Source organism: Leptonychotes weddellii, chromosome 4 (assembly GCF_054177405.1).
Source record: "Leptonychotes weddellii isolate Sample4059 chromosome 4, ASM5417740v2, whole genome shotgun sequence".
NCBI classification, from domain to species: Eukaryota; Metazoa; Chordata; class Mammalia; order Carnivora; family Phocidae; genus Leptonychotes; species Leptonychotes weddellii.
Genome location: NC_138372.1, coordinates 10,944,366 through 10,963,006, shown reverse-complemented (window position 1 = coordinate 10,963,006; position 18,641 = coordinate 10,944,366). Strand labels below are relative to the sequence as shown.

The window sequence follows — 18,641 nt, the reverse complement described above, 5'->3', positions numbered from 1 at the left end:
TTTTCTTGTTAATATTGTTTTGAAGCCTACGATGTCTGTCATTAATATAGACACCGTAGCTTTCTTTTTTCTTTTTTTTCTTTTAGATTTTACTTATTTATTTGTCAGAGAGAGAAAGAAAGAGAGCGCAAGCAGGGGGAGTGGCAGGCAGAGGGAGAAGCTGGCTCCTGGTGGAGCAAGGAGCCCGATGCTGGGACTGGATCCCAGGACCCTGGGATCACTGCCTGAGCTGAAGACAGATGCTTAACAGACTGAGCCACCCAGACATCCCAGACACTAGCTTTCTAACGCTTGGTGTTTCCTTTCTGTCTGTCTCATCCTGTGACTTTTAGCCTCTCTGCACCTTTATATTTAAAGTACATTTTTTGTAGATAGCGTGTAATTAGGTTTTGCTTTTTTAGCCAGTCCGGTAATCTCTATTTTTTTATTGGAGACTTTAGACCATATATATTTAATATATATATATATATTTTAAAGATTTTATTTATTTATTTGACAGAGAGAGACACAGCGGGAGAGGGAATACAAGCAGGGGGAGTGGGAGAGGGAGAAGCAGGCTTCCCGCCGAGCAGGGAGCCCGATGCGGGGCTGGATCCCAGGACTTGGAATCATGACCTGAGCCGAAGGCAGACGCCCAACGACTGAGCCACCCAGGCGCCCCTATATTTAATATATTTTGATACAGATTTTAATTTACTATTTTTCTATTTTCTCTTTGTACCACCTGTGCTTTGTTCCTTTTATCTTTTCCTACCTTCTTTTGTATTAAGTAACTGAGTATTTTTTAGTAATCCATTTTATTTCCACTGTTGGCTTATTAGCTACACCTCGTGTGTGTGTGTGGTTTTAGGGTTCACAATATATAATTGATCACAGTCTACAATGTACAATATAAATTTTTCTAAAAAGATGTTTATTTATTTGACAGAGAGAGGGGGGAGCACAAGTAGGCAGAGAGGCAGGCAGAGAGGCAGGCGGAGGGAGAGGAAGAAGCAGGCTCTCTGCCGAGCAGGGAGCCCGATGCGGGACCCAATCCCAGGACCCTGGGATCATGACCTGAGCTGAAGGCAGCTGCTTAACTGACTGAGCCACCCAGGTGCCCTACAATATAAATTTTTAAAAAGATTTTATTTCTTTAGAGAGAGAGAGTGTGCTTGTGCACAAGAGGGTGATAGGGGCAGAGGGGGAGAGAGAGGGATAAGTAGATTCCATGCTGAGCATGAAACTTGATGCGGTCTTGATCTCATGACCCTGAGATCCTGACCCAAGCCAAAATCAAGAGTCAGTGGCTCAACTGACTGAGCCACCCAGGCACGCCTATAATATACATTTTATTTCTATATGTGTTATAAACCTTAAACTCTATTATTTTTGCTTTATTTTTTATTTTTTTAAAGATTTCATTTATTAGAGAGAGCAGGCAGAAGGGCAGAGCTGAGCAAGGAGCCTAATGTGGGACTTGATCCCAGGACCCTGGGATCATGAGCTGAGCCAAAGGCAGATGCCTAACTAACTGAGCCACCTGGGGCCCCTTATTTTTGCTTTAGACAATCACTTTTTTTAAAAAATATATTTATTTATTTGAGAGAGAGCATGAGTGGAAGGAGCAGAGGGAGAGGGAGAGAGAATCCCAAGCAGACTCTGAAGCCCAGTGCAAGGCTGATCTCACGACGAGATCACAACCTGAGCCGAAACTAAGAGTTGGACACTTAACTGACTGTTCCACCCAGGTGCCCCTAAACAGTCAGTTACCTTTTAAGGAAATTTTAAAAGTGAGAAAACAGAAGTCTTTTATGTTTAATCATATATGATTTCCTGTGCTCTTCATTTCTTAGTGTATATCCAAATTTTTAGCTGATACTGTCCTTCCACCTTTAACATTTCTTGTCATGCAGGTGTATTGGTGTTATATTCTTTCCACCTTGTCTGTCTGAAAATATTTTTATTTCACTTTTTTTTTTAAGTTTTTTAATTTAATCTGTACCCCATGTGGGGCTCAAACTCATGAGATCAAGAGTCACATGCTCTTCCGACTGAGCCAGCCAGGAGCCCCCTGCACTTTTATCTTTAAAGATATTTTCGTGCAGGGCGCCTGGGTGGCTCAGTTGGTTAAGCGACTGCCTTCGGCTCAGGTCATGATCCTGGAGTCCCGGGATCGAGTCCCGCATCAGGCTCCCTGCTCAGCGGGGGGTCTGCTTCCCCCTCTGCCCTCTTCCCTCTCGTGCTCTCTGTCTCTCATTCTCTCTCTCTCTCAAATAAATAAATAAAATCTTTAAAAAAAAAAAAAAAGATATTTTCGTGCATATAGAATTTCCAGTTGATTTTTTTTTTCGTCCAGCACTTTAAAGATGCCATTTCTTTGTCTTCTGGCGTTCATAGTTTCTGACAGTCATTATCATAGGTTTTCAGCAGTTCGATTATGATATGCCTTGGTGTGGTTTTGTCTCTGTGTATGTGTTTTATCCTGCTTGGTTTGTTCAGATTCTTGCGTCTCTGGGTTTATAGTTTTCACGAGATTGGGAAAATTTTTCTCCTTTATTTCTTAAAAACTTTATCTGATTATCTGGCCCCTCCCCTCTATTCCATCAGGACTCCAATTACATGTGTGCTAGACTTTCTGATACTGTCCTAAAGGTTACTGAGGCTTTGTTAATTTTTTTCTTTTTTTTTCCCTACGTGTTTCTTGGGTAGTTTTGTTGCTGGATCTTATATTTCAATGGAAATTTTTCTTATGCATGCTCTAATCTGCCATTAATTGCACACAATGATATTTTAATTTCATATATTGTATTTTTCCTTCCTAGAAGTTTCTTCTTTTAAATATTTTTCATTTCTTTCGCTATTACAGCTTGTTTCTTTTTAAGTGCTTGAACATAATAACATTCTCAAAGTTTTAATGTCCTTGTCTTTCAGTTCCATCTGCCATTTCCAAGTTTGTTCCTGTTGACTGACTTTCTCTTAGTATGGTTTTGTTTTTGTTTTTGTCTTTTGGCACATGTAGTAATTTTTGGTTGGGTGTTGGATGAGTGTCTGGCTTTCGTTGCCTTTCTTTAGAGTGTTTTCGCAGACGATAGGTTGCCTGCTGATCAGTTTCATGGTTTTGAGCTCTGTTTTTAGGTTTTGCTACGGTAGATCTAGAGTCGCCTTCATTGCAGGGACAATTGAGCACTATACTGAGGGGTGAATCCTGTATAGAGTCTCTACTGAGTATCTCAGGTGATCACCAAGGACTCTTTACCCCAGTTTGCTGGAGCTTGAATGTTTTTGTGCTTGTGAGCTATGAGAACTGACCAGCTTATAACTTCCCTGTCATTCTTTGCCTGACTGTTCTGAAGAAAAGATTCACAGCAGCCGTACTCTTAGTTTCAAAGGGGGAAAAAACTTTGTATTGATATTACAAAAATCTAACAGAAACTTAAAGAAGAAAAGGGAAATCTGTTGTATAGGTGAGGACAATAGTAAGCAGTAAAGGAGAATACGACAGAGTTACATCAAATTGGGGACTTACAACATCCAACCTCATCAGCTGGGGAAGCCCCACAGAGACAGCCAGGCTGGAATCCCCAGTGAGAGGCCCGGGTGAAGCGCCATTTGCAGAAGGGCGGTATTTATAGGGCAAATGATGGGGTCTGAAGTTAAACATTTGTTTGCCTACGTGCAGTTTGGAGCGAGCTGCGTTTCTATGTTATCATGTCTTACATATTCAAGGAGGCTGGGCTAGGTGTGTTTGCCTCCCTTCCCGGATTCCATTCTGGGGGGCCAGCCCAGCCTGGAGCCGGAGGGGATGCAAGGCAAAATTTATAGCTCTTGGCATGCAGACTAGAAGGGCCAGTTCTGACCTGGAGGCCAGCTAATGTCAACTAATCAGGTTCCCAAGATCACTTATGCGGCACAAGTCTCACAAACAACATTTTTTAGGCTGCCTGCATACGTGTAGGTCTGGGTGGTAGGTTATGCAGGACAAATCACAGAAACCTCCACCCATACAATACCATGACTCATCGTGCAAGTGTTGCACAATACTTAGCAAAGATTCAAGGGGATACTATGCAGATTTTTGTAGTTCTTTTTCTGTGTAGCTTCCTTCCTTTCTGGAATTTTGCCCTGAAGTTCTAGCCTCTTCAGCCTCCCTGAACCGTTACCTATCTTCTCAACTCAGGAGAGGTTGTTGGGCTCCTTTGGTTCCCTCTTCACTTCGTTGAGATCCAAAAATTGCCTCCAGGCAGACAGCCTAGGCAATCAGTCTTTTTTTTTTTTTTAGATTTTTTAATTTATTTGACAGAGAGAGACAGAGAGAGAGAGGGAACACAAGCAGGGGGAGTGGGAGAGGGAGAAGCAGGCTTCCCGCCGAGCAGGGAGCCCGATGCGGGGCTCGATCCCAGGATCCTGGGATCATGACCTGAGCCGAAGGCAGACGCTTAACAGCTGAGCCACCCAGGCGCCCCAATCAGTCTTTTGAATAGCAGAATGTCCCATGATCTGCATTTGTCTGATTGCTTTCTTGTGGTATCATTTAGCTTAATCTAGAGGCTAAATAATGAAATTAAAAATTTAAAGCAAGAGTGCTTCACAGGCGCCTGGGTGGCTCAGTCGTTAGGCGTCTGCCTTTGGCTCAGGTCATGATCCCAGGGTCCTGGGATCGAGCCCCGCATCGGGCTCCCTGCTCCGCGGGAAGCCTGCTTCTCCCTCTCCCACTCCCCCTGCTTGTGTTCCTTCTCTCGCTGTGTCTCTCTCTGTCAAATAAATAAATAACATCTTAAAAAAAAAGAGTGCTTCACAGGCAATGCTGCATACTTCCCATTGTTTGGCTCATGATGCCTAATTTCTAGAGGTCTCACTTCTAACCATCCTCAGATCGGGCTCTGGGTTCAGATGATAGTAGCCTGATCTCTCCATTAGAATGTTTTCTTTCGGGGCACCTGGGTGGCTCAGTTGGTTAAGTGACTGCCTTTGGCTCAGGTCATGATCCCAGGATCCTGGGATCGAGCCCTGCATCAGGCTCCCTGCTCAGCAGGAAGCCTGCTTCTCCCTCTCCCACTCCCCCTGCTTGTGTTCCCTCTCACGCTCTCATTCTCTCTCTCTGTCAATTAAATAAATAAATAAAATCTTTAAAAAAATAGAATGTTTTCTATCAACATTTCATGTAATGTTTTTAGTACCTTTTGTTGATTATAAATTATTAGGGCTTGCAAAATGGTACTTTTCTTATTCTGTCCTTCCTTCTTCATATAAGTGGAATTCCTCAGAAAGAATTTTACCACATTAACTATTTGGTTACCCTGTTGATTAGTATAGGAAAGGCAGGAAAGGGATTTGATTCTTTCCCTTGTTTTTCAAGTAATTTGAGAGTAATCATGAATTAGTCCCTTTAGCAGCCTCCCCGATGACCATGAATTTTCTTTAGTAGCATTATAAATGTACAGATTTTTATATATTTCATATGTTTGAATCCATAGTTTTGTTTTTTGTAGTTTTGATGCTCAAATTGTTTCCTCTTAGGCCTGTGGGAGTGCCTTTTTTTGGGGTCCTGTGACCTTTTGACAAGACTGTATTAGTCTTTAATAGTCTCCTTGCTTTGGGCACAAGAAGATGTTCCAGGCTCACCTTGTACATTTCCTGCCCCAATTTTAGAAATAGCCATTTCTTCAAGGAGACTTATCTTTTTAGTGGAAAATAGGATATAAAGACCGCAGTCGGGGTTCTGGAATACTCTTTGCTACTCATTGCTTTTGAATCTTTTTCAGTAGACAGAGTTAGAAAAATCTTTCTTTTTTCCTTCCTTCTTTTCTCTTCTCTTCTTTTCTTTCTTTTGTTTATGTAATCTCTACACCCAACCTGGGGCTTGAACTCATGACCCCGAGATCTAGAGTCGATGAAGAGTCTTATGCTTTACCACCCCAGGAGATGAAAAAAACGAGTTCCCACTGATACTTCTGATTCAAATGTACAATTACAGGGTTTTTATTATTTTTTTAAATTTATGTATTTGAGAAAGAGAGAGAGAAAGCACGAGCAGGGGGAGGAGCAGAATGGGGAGGGGGGAGGAAACAATCTCAAGCCCACCCTAATGCCAAGGGCTCTCCGACATGGGACTTGATCCCATGACCCGAGATCATGACCTGAGCTGAAACCAAGAGTCAGACACCCAACTGACTGAGCTGCCCAGGTTCCCCAGTTACAGGGTTTTTATTTACTCTCTTTAATTTTATACTTATAGCTCTCCATTTATGCTAATTTTTTTTGGTTTTTAATAGTTAACGTAATTTTTTGTTGGCTTTACCCTGTACTTTACCTATATTAGTTTCAAAATAATAATGATAGTATTGTTACTAACAATAAGACTATTAAGTATAGCTTTATTGTTTCTTATATGGATTTTTTTCGTACTTAATTTTTTTTTTTAAGCTCTGTGCCCAACATGGGGCTTGAACTCATGACCCTGAGACCATCTGTGCCCAACATGGGGCTTGAACTCATGACCCTGAGACCATCTGTGCCCAACATGGGGCTTGAACTCATGACCCTGAGACCAAGAGTCACGTGCTCTACCAGCTGAGCCAGCCAAGTGTCCTATGCTTTTGTACTTAAAATATAACTCACAGAAGATACGTAGTCAAAAATGCTATATTTTAAAGGTGCTTGAACTAATCCTTACTCTGTGGTGTTATGCCACCAACTTGATATAAAATTAGGTAATTTATTTCTTAAAAATTTTTCTTTTCTTCTTGATAATACATCAAGGTCACTGTTTACCTTTCTAAAACTCCCATTTAGTGAGGGTTTGCTTTCATCCAAAGAATTTCGTGGATAAGAATAAGAGAATTTGAATGTGTCTGTATACCTGTTTGCCTATATAGTTCATTTTCATGCACTCTCTACTTAACATTTCTCCTGAAGTTTGGATTTATGGTTTGCAGCTTAAAAGAAGTGAGAGAGAAGTAGATAACTCTTTTTTTTTTTTAAGATTTTATTTATTTATTTGACAGAGAGAGAGACAGCGAGAGAGGGAACACAAGCAGGGGGAGAGGGAGAAGCAGGCTTCCCGCCGAGCAGGGAGCCCGATGCGGGGCTTGATCCCAGGACCCTGGGATCACGACCTGAGCCGAAGGCAGACGCTTAACGACTGAGCCACCAAGGCGTCTCAGAAATAGATAACTTTTAATAACATAAGTATCATCTTTCTTCTGTATGACAGTGTTACTGTGTGAGTGGGAATTTTATAAATGCATGTCAGTTTGATTTTAGAGTTTGTAAACTGATCCAGAATAGAACATGTGAAGCAGTGAAATTAGGAGTATTTTGTTTTATATTGTGTTCTTACTTGTGAGTTTCTTTTAAAAGAATATTTAAAAGTCAGCTGTTTATGGGGAGCCTGGGTGGCTCAGTTGGTTAAGCGTCTGCCTTTGGCTCAGGTCATGATCCCGGGGTCCTGGGATCGAGCCTCGCATCCGGGCTCCTTGCTCAGCAGGGAGCCTGCTTCTGCCCTGCTTGCCATTCCCCCTGCTTGTGCTTGCTCTCTGTCTCTCTCTCTCGTTCTGTGTCAAATAAATAAGGTCTTAAAAAAAAAAAAAGTCAGCTGTTTAGAACAAACCATACAATTGGCCTTTAACTCCAAACACCAGTAAGGTGTTGTCTGAGGGCATTAGTTTTGTCTGTAGAATCAATTTTAAATAAGTACAAAATTTTGCCTTCACATATTTCTGTGTGGTAGTATACGTATATAAATATATATATTTTTAAAGATTTTATTTATTTGAGAGTGTGTGTGAGAGCGAGAGATCACCAGCAGGGGGGAAGGGTAGAGGGAGAAGCAGACTCCCCGCTGGGCAGGGAGCCCAGTGTGGAACTCGATCCCAGGACCCTGGGATCATGACCTGAGATGAAGGCAGATGCTTGACTGACTGAGCCACCCTGGCGCCTTAGCTGAATTCAATATTAATAAGCTTTCTTTGAATACATTTATATTCTATACAATCTTCACTTATTTTTATAGAAATGATAAAATATGCCCCATTTTGAAATTTCTGGTGGGTTTTTTTTTTTTACCAGCTAATTGATACAGTATGCAAAATCAATTTCCCTCAGATCACAGCAAATTTAAAGAAGATCAAAAATGGAAATCAGTTTTCCTGACTCCATCCTTTTAAATGTGGACTCTTAAATTTAAATTAGGGTGTTAAAGATTTTCAGCCATCACATTACCCATTTGAAGTACAGTATGATGCAGCACATACAAAAGTACAGTTGGCATTGGTCATTTCACATGTTCCTAGGTACCCTATCTTAATGCATATTGTCTGCCTGAAAGCAGAATTCTGGCCATGTATGTTGAATCCTGATTACCTTTTGTGCTGTTGCCTTTGTCTGGCCTTTATTGGAAACCATAGCAATAAGAAGTGAAATAGGGGTTTTAATGAGGCAAGTTATTAATGAGTAGAATTGTAACTTTTGAAGTGATGAAAAGTGGGAACTATCTGTGTTATTTATCTAATGTTGGCTTAAGTCTTGTAGGCCACCTAACTCAACAAATATTTATACAGCTCTAAGATAATGAAGATACTGTACAAAATTAATAGAAGGCCAGAAGGAATACTTAATGAGCTGGAGGGAATGGGAGGATCTCACAAAAGAGATAACTCTTAAATAACAAGTAGGAATTTGCCAAGCTGGCAAGTAGGAGAAGGGTATTTTAGGAAGGCGGGGTAGCCAGCAAGAAGAAAGACCAGAGATGGGAAAAGAGCTGAGTCTATTACAGGAACAAGTAGCTCAAAATGACTGAATTGAAATTTGTGAGAAAGAGACATTAATCTTATTCTTAAATCCTTGGAATGTTTTGGCAGCTATTGTCTGGTAATTTTGTTCATTTTATCAAAACATTCCTATTGTTGATAGGAAGAATTAAACCAAATAAGATATATTTGCTAGGGCGCCTGGGTGGCTCAGTCATTAAGTGTCTGCCTTCGGCTCAGGTCATGATCCCAGGGTTCTGGGATCGAGCCCCGCATCGGGTTCCCCGCTCCGCAGGAAGCCTGCTTCTCCCTCTCCCACTCCCCCTGCTTGTGTTCCCTCTCTCGCTGTGTCTCTCTCTGTCAAATAAATAAATAAAATCTTTAAAAAAAAAAGAATTAAATATTAAGGGGCGCCTAGGTTGCTCTGTCGGTTAAGCATCTGCCTTCGGCTCAGGTCATGATCTCAGGGTCCTGGGATTGAGCCCCGCATCGGGCTCCCTGCTCATCGGGAAGCCTGCTTCTCCCTCTCCCACTCCCCCTGCTTGTGTTCCTGCTCTCGCTATCTCTCTGTCAAATAAATAAATAAAATCTTTAAAAAAAAAAAAAGTTATATTTTCTAGGGTCCAGGAAGGTAACTTTATTTACTTTCTGCCCAGGTGACATATCAAAGTTTAATCCATGAAATCTTTTCATCTATTCCATAAATGTTCTTTTTTTTTGGATAAAAATAGGTATGTTTGATCTTCCTTCATTCAATAATAATAATTATCTACTTTCCTGCTGTGTTGGAGAAATTTAAAATTTTTATTTTTATTTATTTAAAAAAAATTTTAATATATAAGTACAACATTTTTTATTTGATTTTTTTAAAAGATTTTATTTATTTATTTGACACAGAGAGAGAAAGCACAAGTAGGCAGAGCGGCAGGCAGAGAGAGAGGGAGAAGCAGGCTCTCCACTGAGCAGGGAACCAGACGTGGGCTCGATCCCAGGACCTAGGGATCATGACCTGAGCCGAAGGTAGCCACTTAACCGACTGAGCCACCCAGATGCCCCAAGTACAACATTTTTTTAAAAAGATAGTATTTTTAAGTAATTTCTCTACCTAACATTGGGCTCAAACCCACAACCTGGAGACCAAGAGTCGCATAACCATAGACTGAGCCAGTCAGGTGTACTGCAATATCATCTTTAAGTATAAACAAAGCTCTCAGTATATGTGGTAAATTTTACTGAAGGTGGCTGAGGGGTAGTGACATTTTTATTTCATTTGTTTCCCTGCCTCCCCTTACCTGTTTGTTATCCCAGAATCAGTCAATTTATCAATACCTTTTTTGGGAGGACAAAGGAACACAATATAAAAGGGCATCGCTTAAATCAATAGATCTTTTCTAAGGCAAAAATATGCTGCATCATAAGTGACTAAACATTAGGGCGCCTGGGTGGCTCAGTTGGTTGGGCGACTGCCTTCGGCTCAGGTCGTGATCCTGGAGTCCCTGGATCGAGTCCCGCATCGGGCTCCCTGCTCGGCAGGGAGCCTGCTTCTGCCTCTGACCCTCCCCCCTCTCGTGTGCTCTCTCTCTCTCATTCTCTCTGTCTCAAATAAATTAATAAAATCTTTAAAAAAAAAATTATAAAAAAAAAATAAGTGACTAAACATTAAAGGTAATAAAATATAACCAGTAACCCATCTTATGTACTTCCTTTAAAATGTTAGTTTATTGGGGCTCCTGGCTGGCTCAGTTGGTGGAGCGTGCAGTTTGATCTCGGGTTGTGAGTTTGAGTTCCATGTTGACTGTAGAGATTGCTTAAAAATAAAATCTTAAAAAAAAATGTTAGTTTGTTGTGCTATAAATCTACTGTGGCTTACTTCTTATGTACTTATGTTAGCATTTTTTATGAGGTGTTTGGAAGGAGAGTGTCTTAGCTTGGGCTGCCAAGACAGAATACCATAGGCTAGGCAGTTTAAACACCAGAAATGTATTTCTCATATATTTCTTTACTGAGACATCCAATATCAAGGTGTTAGCAAGGTAGTGTTCATTCTGAAGCCTTTTCTCTTGACTTGTAAGTGCCTACCATCTCCTTGTGTGCTCACATGACGTCTTTGGGGGCTGGGGGAGAGAGGAAAAGAGAAAGGGAAAACTCTGGTGGCTCGTCTTACAAGGGCCCTAATCCCATTAAGGGCCCTACCCTCATGACTTCATCTAACCCTAATTACCTCCAAAATGCCCCATCTCCACATACCACTGGGGGTTAGGGCTTCAACATATGAATTTAAGGGGGACACAAACATTCAGTCCATAACAGAGGGTAATGACTTCCTCCTCAGTATTTTATGTTTTTATCATTTCAAGAAATTCCCAAAGGAATAGAAGATCTAAAGAGTTTGCTTAAAAACGTGATCAAAACCGGGCTTCAGAGGGCTCCTGGGTGGCTCAGTCGGTTGAGCATCTGCCTTCGGCTCAGGTCGTGATCCCAGGGTCCTGGAATCGAATACCAGGGAGGCTGCTTCTCCCTCTGCCTCTGCCTCTCTCTCTGTCTCTCATGAATAAATAAATACAATCTTTAAAAAAAAAGAAACTGCGCTTCAGAAAATCCTGTTATGGGGGTCAGTTGAGGCCTGGCCTCCTTAAGATTGTGCTTCTGTCATACAGCTCTTTTACCATTTCTATTTTTCATTTGCACAGAAGCTGAATATATATTAATAAATATTGATAGTTCACTTTAGCTAAAGGGAAGAATAACTTGTAAGCAAGGGTTTTGTGATGATGATTATTAAGTCAGCTACTGTTATTAAGTCAGCTAACAAAATTAGCAGAGTCTAGTTCTTGGGGTGCAAATATGAAGGTATGTTTGGGAGGTAATCACAACTTGGAAATCATGATAGTTGGAAATGAGGTCTCGGGTGCCTTGGTGATGCCTTTTAATGGAAAGTACTTACTGGTTTTCCTTTCTTCCTTTCTTAAAGATTTTATTTATTTATTTGACAGAAAGCGAGAGAGGGAACACAAGCAGGGGGAGTGGGAAAGGGAGAAGCAGGCTTCCCACCAAGCAGGGAGCCCAGTGCGGGGCTCGATCCCAGGACCCTGAGATCATGACCTGAGCTGAAGGCAGTTGCTTAACCGACTGAGCCACCCAGGCGCCCCTGGTTTTCATTTCTTTATTTTTAACCTCCATTTCCCCATTGTGAATTTCCTGGCATATACACAAAGGTTTTATTTACCCAGTGTATGAGGAGTGAAGCTATGCAGTAGTCTTCTGGCTATGTATTGTAAAAAACTAGCTTAGTGTCTAGCTACACTGTATGTTAATAAGAATTCTACCTAGATAGAGACAAGTTAGGAAGATGGGGGAAATTAAGCCCCACCTATTGGAAGTATGAGAATCTATGTGAATTATTATTATTTTTTTAAAGATTTTATTATTTGACAGAGACACAGTATCCATAAATGGGTTATTTAACATCTCATTTGCCTTACGTTTATTTATTTATTTATTTATTTGTTAGAGAGAGAGAGAGCGTAGGCGAGAGAGAGTGAGCGAGAGTACAACCAGGGGGAGCTGCAGGCAGAGGGAGAAGCAGGCTCACCGCTGAGCAGGGAGCCCGATGTGGGGCTCGATCCCAGGACCCCGGAATCATGACCTGAGCCAAAGGCAGATGCTTAATGACTGAGCCACCCAGGCGCCCCTCTATATGAATTATTTGGAAATCTGCAAGGGAGATTTGTTTCCTGTCTTTTTTTTTTTTTTTTTTTAACTTATTCAGTCATTTATGTTAGTATGAACTCATGGATATTGTGCTCAAGATGTCTCATCTTTGGCCATGTCATTTGTCTCCTCTGTCCTTTTGACATGATCTTATAAGTGTTTTGTTTTGTTTTTGAATTGTATCCTTACTTCCTGACACGATAGGTTTATTCAGGCTCATCTTGCATAGTTTCTGTCCTAGTCCTGGATTCTGCCATTTCACCACGGAGCCCAGCTTCCTTTTATTAGAGAATGGTATTAGAAATCAAGATATGGGGGGGTGGGGTGCCTGGGTGGCTTAGTCAGCTGAATGTCCAGCTCTTGGTTTTGGCTCAGGTCATGATCTCAGGGTCCTGGGATCAGGCCCCACGTCAGGCTCCATGCTTCTCTCCCCCTACCTCTGCCCCTCTTCTCTCTCTCTCTCAAAAAATAAATTTTAAAAAAAGAAATCAAGATCTGGGTGCTAAGGTATGCTTGTTGCTACTTGAGGGTGTTGTTGCTTCTAGGCCCCCTCAGCTGACAGAGCAAGGATATATATGTGTATATGCTAACCCATGTATATACATAAGTCTGTAAATATTTCTGTATCTAATTATCTGTATCTATATTAAGCTAAACATGAGTTCATACTAATGCCTCTCTAATGCACTATCATATGATCATTACATCTTCCCCTTGCTTATCTATGAATTCCCACCCCAAAAGCGAGAAACTTGGCTCCAACGATCAACCATCCATTTACTTACTTGTTCGAGTCCAGTATATGTGTATAGCTGTATTAGAATTATTAACTGTGCTCCTGTAGGAAACAACTTCATCAGATAGAGTCTAGTGCTTATTTGTAGTGCCGACTGCATTTAGTCTTACAGATGTCACTCATTTTCAAAGTTACTTAGGTTACATGGTTTCCTCTACCCACAGCTGTTTTATGTATTTGTAATACAGTTAGATTCTTTTGTCATAGTCTCATTTCTTCCTAGTAAGTTTTTTAATTTGCGTACATTAAAATTTTTTAAGTTAATTTTTTATTTTATTTATTTATTTATTTTTAAAGATTTTATTTATTTGACAGAGAGAGACACAGCAAGAGGGGAACACAAGCAGGGGGAGTGGGAGAGGGAGAAGCAGGCTTCCCGCCGAGCAGGGAGCCCGATGCGGGGCTCGATCCCAGGACCCTGGGATCATGACCTGAGCCGAAGACAGGCGCTTAACGAATGAGCCATCCAGGCGCCCCAAAATTTTTTAAGTTTATTTAATTAATGTCTGCACCTGACATGGGGCTTGAACTCACAACCCCTAGGTCATGAGTCCCTTGCTCTTTCGTCTGAGCCAGCCAGGTGCACCATAATTTGCATACATTAAGTTTCACTTTTTGTGTTGTCAGGTTCTGTGGGTTTTGACAAATGTGGATTGGGATCATTTTACTAGAATGTTAAAATGCTTAAAAAGGGACACCTGGGTGGTTCAGTCGGTTAAGCGTCTGCCTTCGGCTCAGGTCATGATCCCAGGTCCTGGGATCAAGTCCTGAGTCGGGCTCCCCACTGAGCAGGGGAGTCTGCTTCTCTCTCTCCCTCTGCTCACCCCCTACGCTCGTGCTCTCTGTCTCTCAAATAAGTAAATAAAAACAAACAAAAAAAAGATGGTGATTTGGGGTCAGGTGCCTGTTTAGTTTTTTTTATTAGCTAAGCCCCTAAATCTAACATGCAGATTTTCATAAAGTAATAGTTATATTTTCAAAGAATCCAGGTATTCAGAATCTGGCATTGAATAGTATCTTGGCACTTTACCCTTGTTTTTGGGTGTTATCCCTATTATTCATTTTATAGTTTTATTCTTAGGGGGTTGACTCATTTGGTTAGCAAGAAGTTAGGTACAGCAAGTAGTTGAAGATTTATTTTTAATTCAGTAACTTTATCAATGAAGGAAAACCTGTTTTATGTTCTACTCCCAAGTAAGGCAGACTGTCTTACGGATGGCTTTGAGCTTTCGTCACAAGGAGGGCTATGTGAAAGTAGAATCCAACAGAGTCCTTCCACATTAACCACTAAATACCTTAAGAGTGGCAACCAGAGATGAGTAACACTAACCTCTTCAGTAAGGGACCTTGTGATCTTCGTTCATTAAAAAAGTTTTTAGGGGTGCCTGTGTGGCTCAGTTGGTTGAGCATCTGACTCCTGATTTCGGCTCAGGTCATGATCTCAAGGTCCTCGGATTGAGCCCCACATCAGGCTCCACACTCAGTGGGGAGTCTGCTTGAGATTCTTTCTCCCTCCTGCCCCTCCCTTCGCTTGCATTCTCTTTCTCTCTCTAAAATAAATAAATCTTAAAAAAAGTTTTTAGGTTGATAAGGTACCTGCTAATGTGCCAGATGTTACAAATACGAAAATGACTTGGCCTCTTTTCTCAAGTAGTATACCATGTAGTGGGGAAGAAAGGAAGTTAAAATGGAATTTAGAAGCAGGCCATAGAAAGATGAGCTTTCTATGAGGGCTGTATAAGTGAACAGGACTTTTAGTGACATCTGTTGCAGATTAGAAAAAGTTAAATGCACATCATAAATTGGAAAGTTTTCAGAGGATATATACCTTGTTTAAGGGCATTTACCAGTCACTTAGATGACATCTGTATAGTTCATTTCTGTGTTTTGTCAATAGTCTAAGTTTAAATTATATGGGTAATGAAAGCTGTAGTTGATTCTGGCTGGTGTGTTTTAGATGAAGTGTAAATTTCTAGAAAAAGATAGGAAATTACAAAATTGACTCAAGAAAAAACAGAAAGCTCAAGTAGTCCTATTACACAAGAAATGGAATCTGGGTACAGAAAAATCTCACAAAGAAAACTCTAGGCCTATATAGATTTACAAGTGATGTCTGCCAAATATTCAATGAGCAGATAATTCCCTGTTTTATTTAAACTCTTCCAGACAATGGGGGGAAAAAAAACAGTCCTCAAATCATTTTATAAAACGAGCATAATTTTGATTCTAAAACCAGAGATAGACAATACAAGAAAGAAAAATTATAGGCCATGTCTCTCTCATGAACATAGATACAAAAATTCTAAACCAAATGTTAGCAAACAGAATCCAGCATTATAAAAAATACAGTAAATCATGGTCTAGTTCAGTTTATCTGAGGAATGCAAGCTTATTTTAACATTAGTAAAGCAATTAATATAATTTGCTTCAGTAAACAGAAAACCATATATTTTAGTAACTGCAGCAAAAACATTTGATAAACTTTTAAAACTCATTTATGATTTTAAAATAAAATCAAATTGGGGCACTTGGCTGGCTCAGTTTGGAAGAGCATGCGACTCGATCTCAGGGTCATGAGTTCAAGCCCCATGTTAGATATAGAGATTACTTAAACATAAATAAACTTTAAAAAATTAAATTAAAATCACTTGTTGCATACACTGTAGGAGTATAAATTGGAATGATTTTTTTTTTTTTAAAGATTTTATTTATTTATTTGAGACAGAGAGAATGAGAGAGAGAGAGCACATGAGAGGGGGGAGGGTCAGAGGCAGAAGCAGGCTCCCTGCCAAGCAGGGAGCCCAATGTGGGACTCGATCCAGGGACTCCAGGATCATGACCTGAGCCGAAGGCAGTCGCTTAACCAACTGAGCCACCCAGGCGCCCCTGGAATGATTTTTTTTTTTAAGATTTTATTTATTTATTTGAGAGAGAGAATGAGAGAGAGAGAGAGAGCACATGAAAGGGGGGAGGGTCAGAGGGAGAAGCAGACTCCCTGCTGAGCAGGGAGTCCGATGCGGGACTCGATCCTGGGACTCCAGAATCATGACCTGAGCCGAAGGCAGTCGCCCAACCAACTGAGCCACCCAGGTGCCCAAATTGGAATGATTTTTGAAGACAGTTTGACATTACCTCGTAGAGATGTACACTCCTGTACCTACATCCTGCAATCCTGCAATTTCACTCCTAAACATTTCACTCCTAAACATGTATTCTAGAGCGTTGTCTTCAACTTATGGCTTGTAGCCCAGTAGTAAGAATGAAGGCAGTTTAATGGCATTTGACCAGCAGTTTTTTTTTTTTTTTTTCTTTTTAGAAAAGTTTTAATGTACCTAACACTGCATTTATGGGCTTTGGTTCTCTCCCCCCTCCCCCCGCTTTATTTAAAGCTTATGGTTTATTTAACCACCATCTCTACGTTGACCAGCAGTTTTCTTAAGTGTTAAATACAACAGAAAATATTTGTGTACTTCATTATAAGGGTATTATTTTGAGAAACTTATTCCCAATTATGTATCTGTATGTGTAGGTGAACTGATTTGTGAGATAAAATGTATTTTCTTACTGTGTTTGCTGTCAGGAACGTTTGAAAGCAACTCCTAATCTACAGAAACTTAAAAAATGCTCATTATTTCATAAGAGCAAACACTGGGGACACTGATTTTTTTCAACAGTAGAATGGATAAATTGTGATGTCTTTGTACAACAGTTTTATATTGTAGTGAAAATGAACTACAGCTACATCCAGCAACTAAACAATATATTTCTTTGTCATATCCTTATGTGTTAAAGGTATAAGGAAAAGTAAGGGAGTGATAAAATAGCACAGTGATTACTTCTGGTTGAGTCAGAGGTGGATGGTAATGAGGGGGCATTCCTAACTTGGATGTGGGTACACGGTGGTTCATTTTATCATCTTTTGAATTGTACATCTGTGTTCTCTACAGTTTTTTTAATTGTGGTAAAATATACATAAAATTTACCATTTTAATCATTTTTAAGTGTGTGGTTAAATGGCACTGCATATATTCACATTGTTGCTTATCACCACTATCCATCCCAGAGTGTTTTCATCTTCCTTGACTGAAATTCCATACCCATTAAATAATAACCCTCTCTACTCCTCTCCCCTCAGCCTCTGGCAGCCACCATTCTGCTTTGTGTCTATATGTATTTACTACTGTAGGTACCTCATGTAAGTGGAATCCTGCAGTACAGGATAATGTACAGTAATGTACAAGATAATGTCTTCAGGCTTCTTCCATGTTGTAGCAGGTGTAAGAATTTCATTCCTGTTTAAGGCTGAATAATATTCCATTGTGCGTATGTACTACATTTTGTTTATCCATTTATCAGCTGATGGACATTTGGATTATCTCTGCCTTTTTGCTATTGTTAACAATGCGGTTGTGAACATGGGTGTACAAATAATCTCTTTCAGTCTGTCCTTTCAGTTCTTTGGGGTATATATTCAGAAATGGAATTGTAAGATACAGTAATTTTGATTAAATTTTTAAGGAATTACCATACCGTTTTCTACAGTTCCACCTCTATACAGTTTTGTATATATGATATTTTTGGCTGTTAAAAATTAATTTTTTTTTTTTAAATATTTTATTTATTTATTTGACAGAGAGAGACACAGCGAGAAAGGGAACACAAGCAGGGGGAGTGGGAGAGGGAGAAGCAGGCTCCCCGCAGAGCAGGGAGTCCGATGTGGGACTCGATCCCAGGACCCTGGGATCATGACCTGAGCCGAAGGCAGTCGCTCAACCGACTGAGCCACCCAGGCGCCCTGTTAAAAATTAATTTTAAAAAGGCAAAGACTCCGTCTTTCCCTCCTCAGAGATTATACTCTCAAATTTGATATGTGTGTCTTTCTAGGTAATTTTTCTATGCATTTATATATATGGAGACTAAGTGGATGTATAATTTTTGTTCATTGTTGGACTGGCTGTGAAAGAGTTGTTTGGGTGCTTTGTTAAAGATAAAAATGACTGAGATCCAATCCCTGCCTCCACCCACCCCTCCCACCCCTCCAGTGCATGCCCCAGAGATTTTGATTTGGTTGGTGTGAATGGTCTTAGGAATCTGAATTTTAATAGCTTTCAAGATTTTCTGATTGGCAGCCACTGATTTTTTTTAAGTTTTTATTTTTTATTTTTTTAGTAATCTCTACACCCAACACAAGGCTTGAACTCACAACCCCAAGGTCAAGAGTCACACGTTCTTCCTACTGAGCCATCCAGGGGCCCCTGATTTATTCTTTATGGTATTATGCATTTTTTGCATAATAGTTTATCTTGGAGATTTCTTCATGTCAGTAGATGAAATACGCCCACAATTGAAATACCCAACATTTTTAAAAACTGCTATAATTATGTAATTTAGGTTCAGCATTATTT

At 40.3% G+C, this 18,641-nt stretch overlaps 1 protein-coding gene and 1 long non-coding RNA gene across 2 annotated transcripts in view; both read left to right on the top strand.

Moving 5' to 3' along the window:
• Positions 1 to 18,641, top strand: part of FBXO42 (F-box protein 42) — a 108,922-nt gene that overhangs the window by 25,271 nt on the left and 65,010 nt on the right. The window lies entirely within an intron of this gene.
• Positions 17,885 to 18,641, top strand: part of LOC145721189 (uncharacterized) — a 4,316-nt gene continuing 3,559 nt past the window's right edge. The window contains exon 1 of the long non-coding RNA XR_014144691.1: positions 17,885 to 18,627. This is a non-coding gene — a long non-coding RNA (uncharacterized LOC145721189). The remainder of the gene's footprint in view (positions 18,628 to 18,641) is intronic.